Source organism: Sinocyclocheilus rhinocerous, unplaced genomic scaffold, assembly GCF_001515625.1.
Source record: "Sinocyclocheilus rhinocerous isolate Xijiao unplaced genomic scaffold, SAMN03320098_v1.1 scaffold996, whole genome shotgun sequence".
Lineage (NCBI taxonomy): Eukaryota > Metazoa > Chordata > Actinopteri > Cypriniformes > Cyprinidae > Sinocyclocheilus > Sinocyclocheilus rhinocerous.
The window spans coordinates 190225-201639 of NW_015660490.1; the positions used below are offsets into that span (position 1 = coordinate 190225).

Genomic DNA, 11415 nt, shown 5'->3' on the forward strand with positions numbered 1-11415 from the left:
ATCAAATGAGCGGCGTACTGCGGCGGCAGTATCAAATTAAGCAGGGCACCGCAGTGGCAGTCTCAAATTAAGCCGGGTTCTGCGACGGCAGTATCAAATACGCGGGGCGCTGGGCGGCAGTATCAAATGAAGCAGGGTTCTGCGGCGGTAGTATCAAATGAGCGGGGTACTGCGGCGGCAGTATCAAATTAAGCAGGGCACCGCAGTGGCAGTCTCAAATTAAGCCGGGTTCTGCGACGGCAGTATCAAATACGCGGGGCGCTGGGCGGCAGTATCGAATGAAGCAGGGCACCGCGGCTGCCGTATCGAAATAAGCAGGGCACTGCAGTGGCGGTATCAAATTTCATTTAGCTGATCAGAGTTAGATGGGCTTTCTTTATGTGAGAATGATTGGTCCTGATGTAGCTCTTGAAGGCGTTCGATGACCATCGACCGAGATTTTGGATCTGCTGCTGTTAGAGGCCTTTTTGAGCTGCTGTGGTTGCTGCCCCGATTCGGAAGGAGTGGCTGGAAAATCTTTCTGCGGGAATGCCTGATTGGACGAGGGTGAGTTTTAGATGTTTTTGGAACCAAAAACGTGTGACGGGGTGGTTACGGTCATCGACAAAAAGAGGGTCGAGAGGGGATGTAGACTGGGAGTTTCTGACTTGGAGGTATGAAAAAAGAGCCTGATACGGTTGGATTGGTGACGGGAGGTTGAAGATATAGACGTAGTGACCTCTTTTTTCCTGATCTGTTTTGCTTTGTTTGATGAAATAGGAGATGGTTTCGTTGTCGAGCACGGAGAGGTCGGAGATGGTTGGATGGAGTTTGGGGTTGAATTTGGCATTTATGGTGAATTCAGAGCATCTCAGGAAACCGACAAAAGCCAGTATGAACATTGCATCAAGTGTACGAGCAGTATGGAGTGAGTGGTACCCTGAGCTGAGAATGTGGATGCATTTAGAGAGAATGTCTAAGGTTATTGGTTGTCTATTGTCTGGGCTTGGAGGATGAGAGCGCTGAATGCCTTTGATCAAGAGAGATGTTTGGGAATTGTTTATTTCGGGAGAGGGGGCGCCGTGGATTAATTTGTGAAAAAATTGGATTCCGCTTAGATAACCTTTGATGGACCGGGCTTGAAGGTTCTTACAGGTGTTGAGGTAGGAGACGAAAGACGTGATCGAGAGGAGGGAAAAATCAGGAAATGGCAGGTTGTACGATAGGTGGAAAGTTTTAAAGCATCTCCAAGCAGTTAGATAGGATTGGATGGTTCTGGGTGAAACTGCTTGGAGGATCGAATCGAGTGACGCATTGAGGAGGGGATTTAAGGGGTGATTTATGGGAAGATGAGTTGCGAATAGTGAGGAACCGGGGTAGGAGATGGGTCTGCCTCCGGCGCCAGTGCTCTGAATCTCTGAAACAGAAAACGAGAAAGAGAGTCAGCAATTAGATTTTTGGATCCAGGAACGTGTTTAGCAGTAATGATAAACTTATCGCATGCTGAAATCCAAATTAGACGCCTTAGGAGTGGCATTAGGGCAGAGGAATGAGAACGGCCTTTATTTATGCAGTAGACAGCTGCTTCGTTATCGCAGTGAACTAAGATGCTGCTTGCCGACCAATCTTTCCCCCACAGGAAAGCTGCGACGACCAAAGGATAGAGCTCGAACAGTGCTGAGGTCTGAGGAGCGTCTAACAGCTGAGGGGGCCAAGGAGACGCGAACCAGCGGCCTTGATAAAAACCCCCGAAACCGACGGAGGGAGCCGCATCGGTGAACAGTTGAATGTCGTTGGGGTGAGAAACAAGGTCACTGTAAAAGAAAGATAGGCCGTTCCATTGTTTCAGGAAGGTTAACCAAAGGCGGAGTTCGTGGCGACATGCGTGCGTTAAGGTAATTTGTTCTTTAAGATCCTGAACCGACGATGCGAGTGAGAGAAGATGCGAGATGAAAGGGCGCCCTTGGGGAATTATGCGCATAGCGAAATTGAGGTGACCGAGCAGGGAAAGAAGCTCGCGTTTAGAACAATTTTGGCTTTCTACTAAGGCTGAAGCAACTAAAATTATTCTGTCGATTTTTTCTTTTGGCAGAGAGGCCTGAAATTTGGCAGAATCCAAGTTGATGCCCAAAAATTCGATGAATTGTGTTGGCCCAGAAGTTTTCTCCCGAGCGATGGGAATCCCCAGCTCGGCGAAAACTTTTTGGACCGTCAGGATATTCGCAGCTGGAATAGCATCGGGAGGTGAGATGATTAGGAAATCGTCGAGCAGGTGAATGACGTGGTGAATGGAGTAATTGTTAGAGAGAATCCAGCAAATGGCTTCTGATAACGTATCGAAAATTTTGGGGCTGCTTTTGCATCCGAAAGCCAGGCGTACTGAAAAATACAGTTTACCTTGCCAGCGAATACCGAATAGATGCCAAAAGTCTGGGTGGATAGGCATCACCTTGAAAGCAGAGGTAATGTCTACTTTGGCTAGCCATGCACCGCGACCTACGTTTTTTATCATGGTGATCGCTTGATCTATGTCGTGGTAGTGCAAAGAGTATTCCTCGAGGGGAATTAGGCTGTTTATGCTGGAACATGGGGAAGTACGTGGAGCTGATAGATCGATGATCAAGCGTTTTTTCCCTGAAAATTTCCTAGTGGCTACACCGATGGGGCTGATGCGAAAAAATTCGAAAGGGGGTGAATCAAAGGGGCCGATCATGAAACCGGATTCGATTTCTTTTTTGATCAGATTAGTCACTACATCTGGTTCTGCGCGTGCTGATTGGAGATTGTCGCAAATGATGTTCTGTGAGAGAGGGCATATGACGCCGGGGTTGAAACCTTCTTCAAGACCTGAAAGGAGAAAATTGGTGAAGTTAGTGTCTGGGTGGTGAGATAATTCAGTGGATAGCCGAGAAATCGATAGGTAATTTTTAAATTTTTTTATTGACAGCTTTATAGACTGGGCATACGAGACGGGCATGAGCTCCGCCGCAATAATTACAGGCATGAAGAAACTTGCAACGATGTCTACTGCATTTACCCCCGTTGAAATTGTGACAAACCTGTCCGGCGACCGAGAAGGGAGGCCTTAAACTTCCCTTGGAGTCCGGATCTGCATGGAAAGTTGCAGAGCGTGGGACGTAGCTAGTGGATTTGGGTTGGGCCGTGTCTGGACGGGCAGGGATGACGGGATTAACTTGAGGGCAGGAAGTTGTGGGGTGGGCTAGCGACCTGCAGAGTGCACATGTGATGTTGCGGCATCCTAAAAACACTCTGTTGTGGAGATCAGGGTCCAGCGCGCCCCAGTAGGGGCATTGATTCCACTGAGCCACGCGAACCGCACATTTGGCAGAGAATAATTTGTGGTATGTATAGAAATGACTGCCTCTGTAGGACAGCGCGAGTTCTGCGACTATGGCCAAATAATCGTTGAGTTCGCGCCGTCTATGGGGAAAAACTGAGCAAATAACATCTGTGTAGCGGCTGAAAGCTATGGTGAATTCGGAAAATGAGAGGATGCGAGATGAGTTAGGAGCAGGGTTTTTCAGAGTGACGGAGAAATTTCCGCAATCAAAAAGCCGATTAGATTCGGCGAAGGGGAGGAGAGAAAGCAGAGATGAGAGATCAATATCCGCACCTGCGAGGATCTGAGACCTGATGTTGTGAGTCACCGGGGGTGGTTCTGAAGCAACGGCATTCAGTGGGGCAGGAAGCGATGTAGCAGACAGTAAAGTGAACTGAGTTTTTGAATGAATAGCAGAGCTGGAAGGGAGGGAAATGGGGGCTGTGACTGACAGCGGAGGCAGCCTCACGCTTGCACTAGCCCCTGGGGCTTGAGGTAGGGGGTAAGAAGAAGTTGGAGGAAAAGAGGGAGGAGGCCAGTTAGCTTGCATCGCTGGCTGGTGTTGTCCTAAACCAGCGTTTACGGTGAGGGCTGCAGGCCACTGAGAGAAGAGGGGGGCGGAGGTTAAAGAAGAGAAGTGGTAGGGTAGCTGGGCTTGAGCAGCTAGCGGAGGCATCCTCGTGTTAGCGTCTGCTGCCGGGGATAGATTAAAAGCAGGAAAGGAAGAAAAGGGGTAATGAGGTATGATAGCCTGTAATGCAGCGGGCAGCGCGGTGCCTGGAGGAGCTGCGGCATCTGGTTGAGCCGAGGAGTGAGGCGGTACGGGATCTGGGAGGGCGGAGTCTGGGGCGCGGCCCTGGCTTGCTGATGGCCTGCTGTTTCTCTTCGATCGTGGGGGGCTGGAACTGGACCTAGAAGATGAAGTGCCAGAAACATGGGAGGTTTTATTCTTACGGACTCTACTTGACTTTGAAGGTGTGTTAGTGTGTTCCAGGGAGACGTAAAGACTGTAGAGCTCGGCTTTACTCATCCGCTGCGAAAACCGGACATCTGAATTAGTCAGAGCTTGTCTCAAACCTGCCACGGTCCATTTTGCAATGGGAGGAATGGACGGTGGAGCGGAGACGTAGGATGATGCTGAGGATGGTGCTGGTTGTCTTGATGGTGGAGGTGAACGAAGTCTTCGAAGGCTTGGTGTGTGAGCTGTTGATCTTGCAGGCCGGCGTCCGCGCGCCGAGGCGCGGGGCTCGGCAGCGTCACTTGGCCGAGAAGGAAGAGCTTTTGCTCCGTTGGCTTGCGAGGCAGGTCCCTTGGGGCCGGTGGCTTGAGAAGACGGCGTCTTCGAGCCGGTGGCTTGAGTTGGAGCGGCTAGCTCGTGGTCGGAAGGAGAAGATACTACTTTGGACATAGTAGCAGACGAGTAATGCTGGAAAACTTTCGTGGAACTGAGGTAAGTTGGCTGTATATATAAGGCTTGGTGTGTGAGCTGTTGATCTTGCAGGCCGGCGTCCCCGAGGCGCGGGGCTCGGCAGCGTCACTTGGCCGAGAAGGAAGCGCTTTTGCTCCGTTGGCTTGCGAGGCAGGTCCCTTGGGGCCGGTGGCTTGAGAAGACGGCGTCTTCGAGCCGGTGGCTTGAGTTGGAGCGGCTAGCTCGTGGTCGGAAGGAGAAGATACTACTTTGGACATAGTAGCAGACGAGTAATGCTGGAAAACTTTCGTGGAACTGAGGTAAGTTGGCTGTATATATACACGTATGTGCTAGTTAAGGTGATTAGCTGACGAGCTCCACCTGGGCCAGACTGATTATCTGATCGTGCTCCTCCCGAACCTTGTTAATAAAACATCATATTGTGAAGTCTTTTGTACCTGCTTTGACTTTGTTTGCACCAGCTTCAATATTTGGCAGGCCAACTTCACTGGGCTCATTTCAGATTAAGAGCAGACAGAAGATGGACATGACCACACAAGTCAGGCCAGAGATGGACAGCGTTAACCTCCAGCTGTAGCTTTGGGCCATCAGTGTGGCAATTATGGGCCCGAGACCCCCAGCCAAATTCATACTACAGGACATCAATGACCACCAGGTCCCAAACTGAGATGGCTCAAACCACTATTTAAACAAATGATTCAGTTAATTTTATATGTACTCTTGAAATGCACCTGAAACTTATGCATTATGTACAATACCATTGAAGTTTGGTGTTAGTATTACAACAACAACAAAAAAAAAGATCAAAAGTGACAGTAAAATCATCTATAATGTTTCAAAAGATTTCATTTCAAATAAATGCTGTTCTTTTCAATTAATCAAAGATTCCTGAAAGAAATTTATCTTATATACTGTTTTCAAACCTTGATAACAATAGGAAATGTTACTTGAGTGCCAAATCAGCATATTTGAATTATTTCTGAAGGATCACGTGACACTGATGACTGAAGTAATGATGCTGAAAATTCCACTATAAAGAACCTGTGCAATGGTTCCATCAATGTTAAAGGTCCTTAATGGAGCCATAGATGCCAGTAAAGAACATGTTGTTTTTAAGAGTGTATATATATTTGTATGTACAATGCAAGTCCATGGATTACAGGATCAGATCCATACCTTGCGTAGTAGTTTTACACATGGTGGCCATCCTAGACCTTGACTCAGTCCATTCAGAAACCACAGGCCTGAGAACACTGCCACCGACGAGGACTGTGAGAAAACCACATTGATGCCACCAACCATAAACAGCCCAACAGAGAAAAGCCTTTGTGCGCTCATCTGATCGGACAGCACACTGCTTATGAACTTGCTAATGGCATAGGCCAGTGACTGACTGCTAGTGATAAGACCTGCAGTGCACAAAGATGAAATAAACATTGATTAGACTTCAGCAGAGTGATTCCCATTCAGAACCACTCAAAAACATATAGGTTTGCAAAGATAGGACAAAGGAGCATTTCTTTAGGTGTTATCACTCTGCATTGGCTCAAGGACTGTAAAGACTTCAGTGATAAGATGAACTCAATCACTGTGCTGATGAAGTAGATCCGGAGCAACATACCAAACTCCTGCTACATCTCAAATATCTGTATGTGCTGCCTTTTCAATCTCATGACGTTCAACATTTTGTCAGGAAAAAGATGTTGTGTTGTTAAGTAAACACGGAAAAAGTGTTGTTCAGTAAACAAGACTGGTTTAGCCCAAACAGCACAGAATTTTATTAACTCATATGTATTAAATTAATGATAGTTGAATATGGTATAACAGGGTGGAAGAAAGGCCTAAATTATGTGTAAATGTAGCTACGTTTTAAGCTGTATATATTTTATATTTTATGCATAGTAATGAGTAACATTTTTTAAAAAGGTAAACTAAACATGCGTATTCAACACACTAAACTATTCCAGCCTCTACAGTCTCACAGGGTGGAACATGATGCAAGTGGAAATATAAAACATCAATTAGTTAGTAATTAGTAATTAATTAGTAGATCCATAATGTTATGATATTATATATTTTTTAATGAAATTTGTGTTAGGTAATATTACATAACAGGATGGAAAGTGTATAAGAATATGGTAATAAAGCATCAAAAAGTTCAAAGTAAAAAACCTTATTAAGTCATGAGCTGTTTTTATAGTTGAATTTTTCAAATTAGTAGAACACAGTAGACAACAGTAAAAAAAACATATCGTTCAAGTTGAGGTTGGTAAGATACATTTTTGCAGGATTATTTGAAGAATGGTACGTTTTAAAACAAACAGCATTCATTTGAAATTGAAATGTTTTGTAACAATATAAATGAACGGTAGTGTTTAATACTGTTGAGAAAAATGAACAATTAAAAAAAGGAATTTAACAGATTTACCAACATTAACAAAATTAAACATATTTTTGTACAATTTATAACATCTTTATAATATCATTTTATAATATTTATGTAATATTTATGTGTTCATTTGATCTGTTTATGACAAAAGTTTCACAAGAAAAAAAGAAAATCCAGCTCAAATATGTCTTGTCTAATAGGAAAGTGATTACAGTGGCTTAAAAACAGTGTTCAATTATGCATTATCATTGACTACTGGTGTATATTCAGATATTTGCATTATTTTCTGTTAAAGTTAAATCTAAAATATAATTATATATATATATATAATTCAAAAGTGATTTAGGACAGAAAAGGCACTGCATTACGCAATGTTCAACTGCCTTAGTGCCTCCTCTGTCTGTCTGTCTGTCTGTACATCTTCATTTACTGTAATTCAAATTAATGCTTGTGTGAAAGGTTATAAAACACGAGTGGCCACATGACAGAGAGGAAAGACAAAGTACAGGCTCCTCGTTGCACATGCTCACCTAGATCATCCTTATCCAGCGTGATCTCCTGCATTACAGAGGGCATCACAAAAGAAAACGTCTTCCTGTTAAAGTAATACAGCGTGTAGCCCACAAACATGGCCAGGAATATAGTAGCTCGGTAGTAGCCATATCCACTCTTCACCATGGCTGGCACAACTTTAAAACGATAAGGAAGGAAACGTAAAGGTCTTCTTCAGCTCGACACAGGAGTTACCAGGAGCATCCGTGGGCTATGAAGTCAAATGTGTGGATCTGTGAAACATGAAGAGCTGGTGAGGTCAGGGGAAAGAGCTGTAATCAACGGCAGGGTTAATGGCCAACCTGGCAGAGATCTTTGGAGTGTTCTCTCAAGGGACGGACTGTAACATACTTTACTGCACTGAAACAGGGAGCAGTGTGTGCCACTGACATTTCGATTGCAGCTGATCTACCATAGCCAATGTTTTTCTTTTTTTCTATTATTTGACTTTGTTGTTGTCTTAAACGTGTTGTGAAGAGGGTGTTATTGAAGATCCCCTAATCTGAGGAGTTCAATGATTAACATGGGGTCTGTATGTGACATATTATAGGTTTGACCATTGGTGGTGTGTGTTGTGTAAGAATCATTGCACTATGATTATGATCTCCCTTTGGGGGCTGAGCACCAAATATGCGCCACCAACATCTCAAAGTTGCATTTATACTGTATGTCTGATTATAACTTCTGAACTGTGCAGTCTAGAAATATATTTCCCTGATTTGTTGCTTCATTCTGAATCAAATGTATTCCTTGCTTTCAGTCTGACTAGATTATCCACCCTTTTAAACATTATGAAAAACACTCCTTTTCTAACTACAAACGTTCATCAGATCTTCTCCAAAAAAAAATTTCAGACAACTATAGGTGCCATCACATTCAACATTTTGATGAAATTTTGTGGGCAAAATGGTCTATGTTCTATTTTACCAGTGTAGTGATGTAGCAGTGTTATTTTAGTATCATTATACAAGTTAAAATGTATGAGTTCTTTATAACTTTTTACAAGTCAAAATATTGTGAGTATGGAAATTCCAAAATGATGTGAACACACCAATATTGCCTGTCTGCCATTTGAGTTTTGTCATAAAATGCTGCATTTTAGCGCATTAACACAAAACCTAGCATGGGTCATTTGCTATTGATTAGCATAATGTGTTGAGGCTATCTGAGAAGTTTGGGGACCAATAAAAATAAAAAGACCTTATGTAGCTCCGCCCCTTTTCAGCACTGCTAGTTGTCTTCTGTCTTCCGCTTGTATTTCCACAGCTTAAAGGTAAGATCGTACGAATTTATGAATGAAATGTGTGTTTTAAAATCTTCCCAGTTTACTGACATTTATGACATCCGCTTTGAACATCATGCACATGATAGCTGTACAATAAGTAAATCCACTTCACCAGCTATTACTCTTCAACACTGATGCTATAGAACAGGGTTCCTCAAATCAATGCGCTGCAGAGTTTAGCTCCAACCCTGATCGAACTATTTTTCTAATGATCGTAAAGGCATTGATTAGCATGCTCAGGTGTGTTTGATTAGGGTTAGAGCTAAACTTTGCAGGAAAGTGGCTCTCGTGGGCCAGATTTGAGGAACCCTGCTATAGAGCTACCGCAAAAACGGAAGTTCAAAGACCTACCTATCTTTCTTTACTTTGTGGCAACTGTAGCCAGTACTATTGGCAAGTCTGAACCTATCTGTCTGTCTGTCTATCTATCTATTTGTCTAACTGTCTGTCTGTCTGTCTTTCTGTTTATCTATATCGTTCTGTTTGTCTGTGTATATTGTTTTATCTGTCTATCATTCTGTCAGTCAGTCTATATACCTATCTTCCGTTACTTTGTGGCAACTGTAGCCAGTACTATTGGTAAGTCTGAACCTATCTATCTATCTATCGTTCTATCGTTCTATCTATCGTTCTTGACTTCACCGTTTCCTTCTACGAGCTCGCTGAAGAGAAACGTTGAGAGCGGGCTACCTTCATCGAAGAAGGCGCGAGCGGAGAAGAGCGAGATTCCTGCTTTCAAGTGAAAGCAGCCTGTCTTAGTGAGCACAGCCTCAGCGACGCACACACAAATGCAATGCTGTCAGCGATATGAAATCATTGGTGACAGCATTCTACTCCGATCCGCCCAGAAGGATGGAGCCGCTCGGTGTAACGAGGGGCGCTGATCCTTACGTGTAAACACACCGGCGGATCAAAGTGCTGCAGGGAGAGTGAGCACGTGGGCTCTTAGCCAGCATGGGATCACTCAAACCCGGTTGCTAAGCCCCGTGACACCACTGTTTCTTTCTCCGAGCTCGCTTCATTGGAGATCACTCAAACCCGGTTGCTCAGCTCCTTGACTTCACCGTTTCCTTCTACGAGCTCGCTGAAGAGAAACGTTGAGAGCGGGCTACCTTCATCGAAGAAGGCGCGAGCGGAGAAGAGCGAGATTCCTGCTTTCAAGTGAAAGCAGCCTGTCTTAGTGAGCACAGCCTCAGCGACGCACACACAAATGCAATGCTGTCAGCGATATGAAATCATTGGTGACAGCATTCTTCTCCAATCTGCCCAGAAGGATGGAGCTGCTCAATGTAACGAGGGCCGTTAATCCTTACGTGTAAACACACCGGCGGATCAAAGTGCTGCAGGGAGAGTGAGCATGCGGGCTCTTAGCCGGCATGGGATCACTCAAACCCGGTTGCTAAGCCCCGTGACACCACTGTTTCTTTCTCCGAACTCGCTGAGAGAAGAGAAATGGGAGAGCGGGGCTGCCTTCATTGAAGAAGGTGGTCTGCGAACGGAGAAGAGCGAGACTCATGCTCTGAGTGAGAGCATTCCGTCTCAGTGAGCGCGCAGCTTTGCGTGGGTGTAACCTGTTGGGAAGAGTGAAATATTAATTGCATTTTTTTTTGTATGATGAACTTCCCAAAACTATTTTTCTATGGAGTTGAAGTCATTTAATTTCACTAAATATTAAATTCCTACATGGGTCATGCAATGTTAATGTGAGTAGGAACTATTAATTACGGTGTTTGTTCGAATGGAACACTTATCTGTGTTGCGTGCTATGCTTTTAGGGAGTGCGTGAGTTACGTCAGCCTCAGACAGCGAATGGACGCTGGCGAGGCAAGACGCACATTTTCCCTTCTCTTCTTCCAGTCATTATTGGTATGGTTAAAAGTATTAATTTGGTCAAAATTCATTAAATATGAAACGGAATGTGTTCTGAGGCAAGTATACAAATGTATTTTTGTGTATTGGTTACTTTATGTGAGTTTTATGCGACTTTTGTCTGACGCACGTGGAGCTAACAAACTCATGGTTTGTGCACAGTGTTTAACGGAAGAAGTTAGCGCGACGGATGTTTCTCTTATCAAGTGTCCCATGTGTTTCAGGTATGTTCAGTTCTTTAACTCAAATTGTATAAAATTATAGAATTTGTGTAATTAGGTTCATAATGTTGTGGACTAATTTTGAATATATTTTTTGTTAATTATCAATACTATTTCTCTTCCCCTTTATTCTGTAATGCATTTAATTGCTTAGCATTTGGATTATGCACTGATTTCACATTTCTATAGTGTTGTTGTGAATGTGTATGATGTTTTGGGAGAATATTTGTATGTTTGTTCATGTGAACATTAATTTTATACATCATTCATTGTTAATAATACATATGGAGACAACAGTTGACACAGAGCGATATATAAACAGTAATTTTATTTTAATTTCCTTATTTCTTG

At 43.8% G+C, this 11415-nt stretch overlaps 1 long non-coding RNA gene and 1 pseudogene across 1 annotated transcript; one reads left to right on the forward strand and one right to left on the reverse strand.

Annotated features, from left to right (window-relative positions):
• LOC107724955 (glucose-6-phosphate translocase-like) overlaps positions 1-7815 on the reverse strand; it is an 11777-nt pseudogene extending 3962 nt beyond the window's left edge.
• A 2780-nt stretch (positions 7816-10595) lies between these two features.
• LOC107724958 (uncharacterized) lies at positions 10596-11286 on the forward strand. The gene is made up of 3 exons (XR_001638065.1): positions 10596-10840; positions 11006-11067; positions 11219-11286. It is a non-coding gene; the product is annotated as an uncharacterized LOC107724958 (long non-coding RNA).
• The last annotated feature ends 129 nt before the right edge of the window (positions 11287-11415 follow it).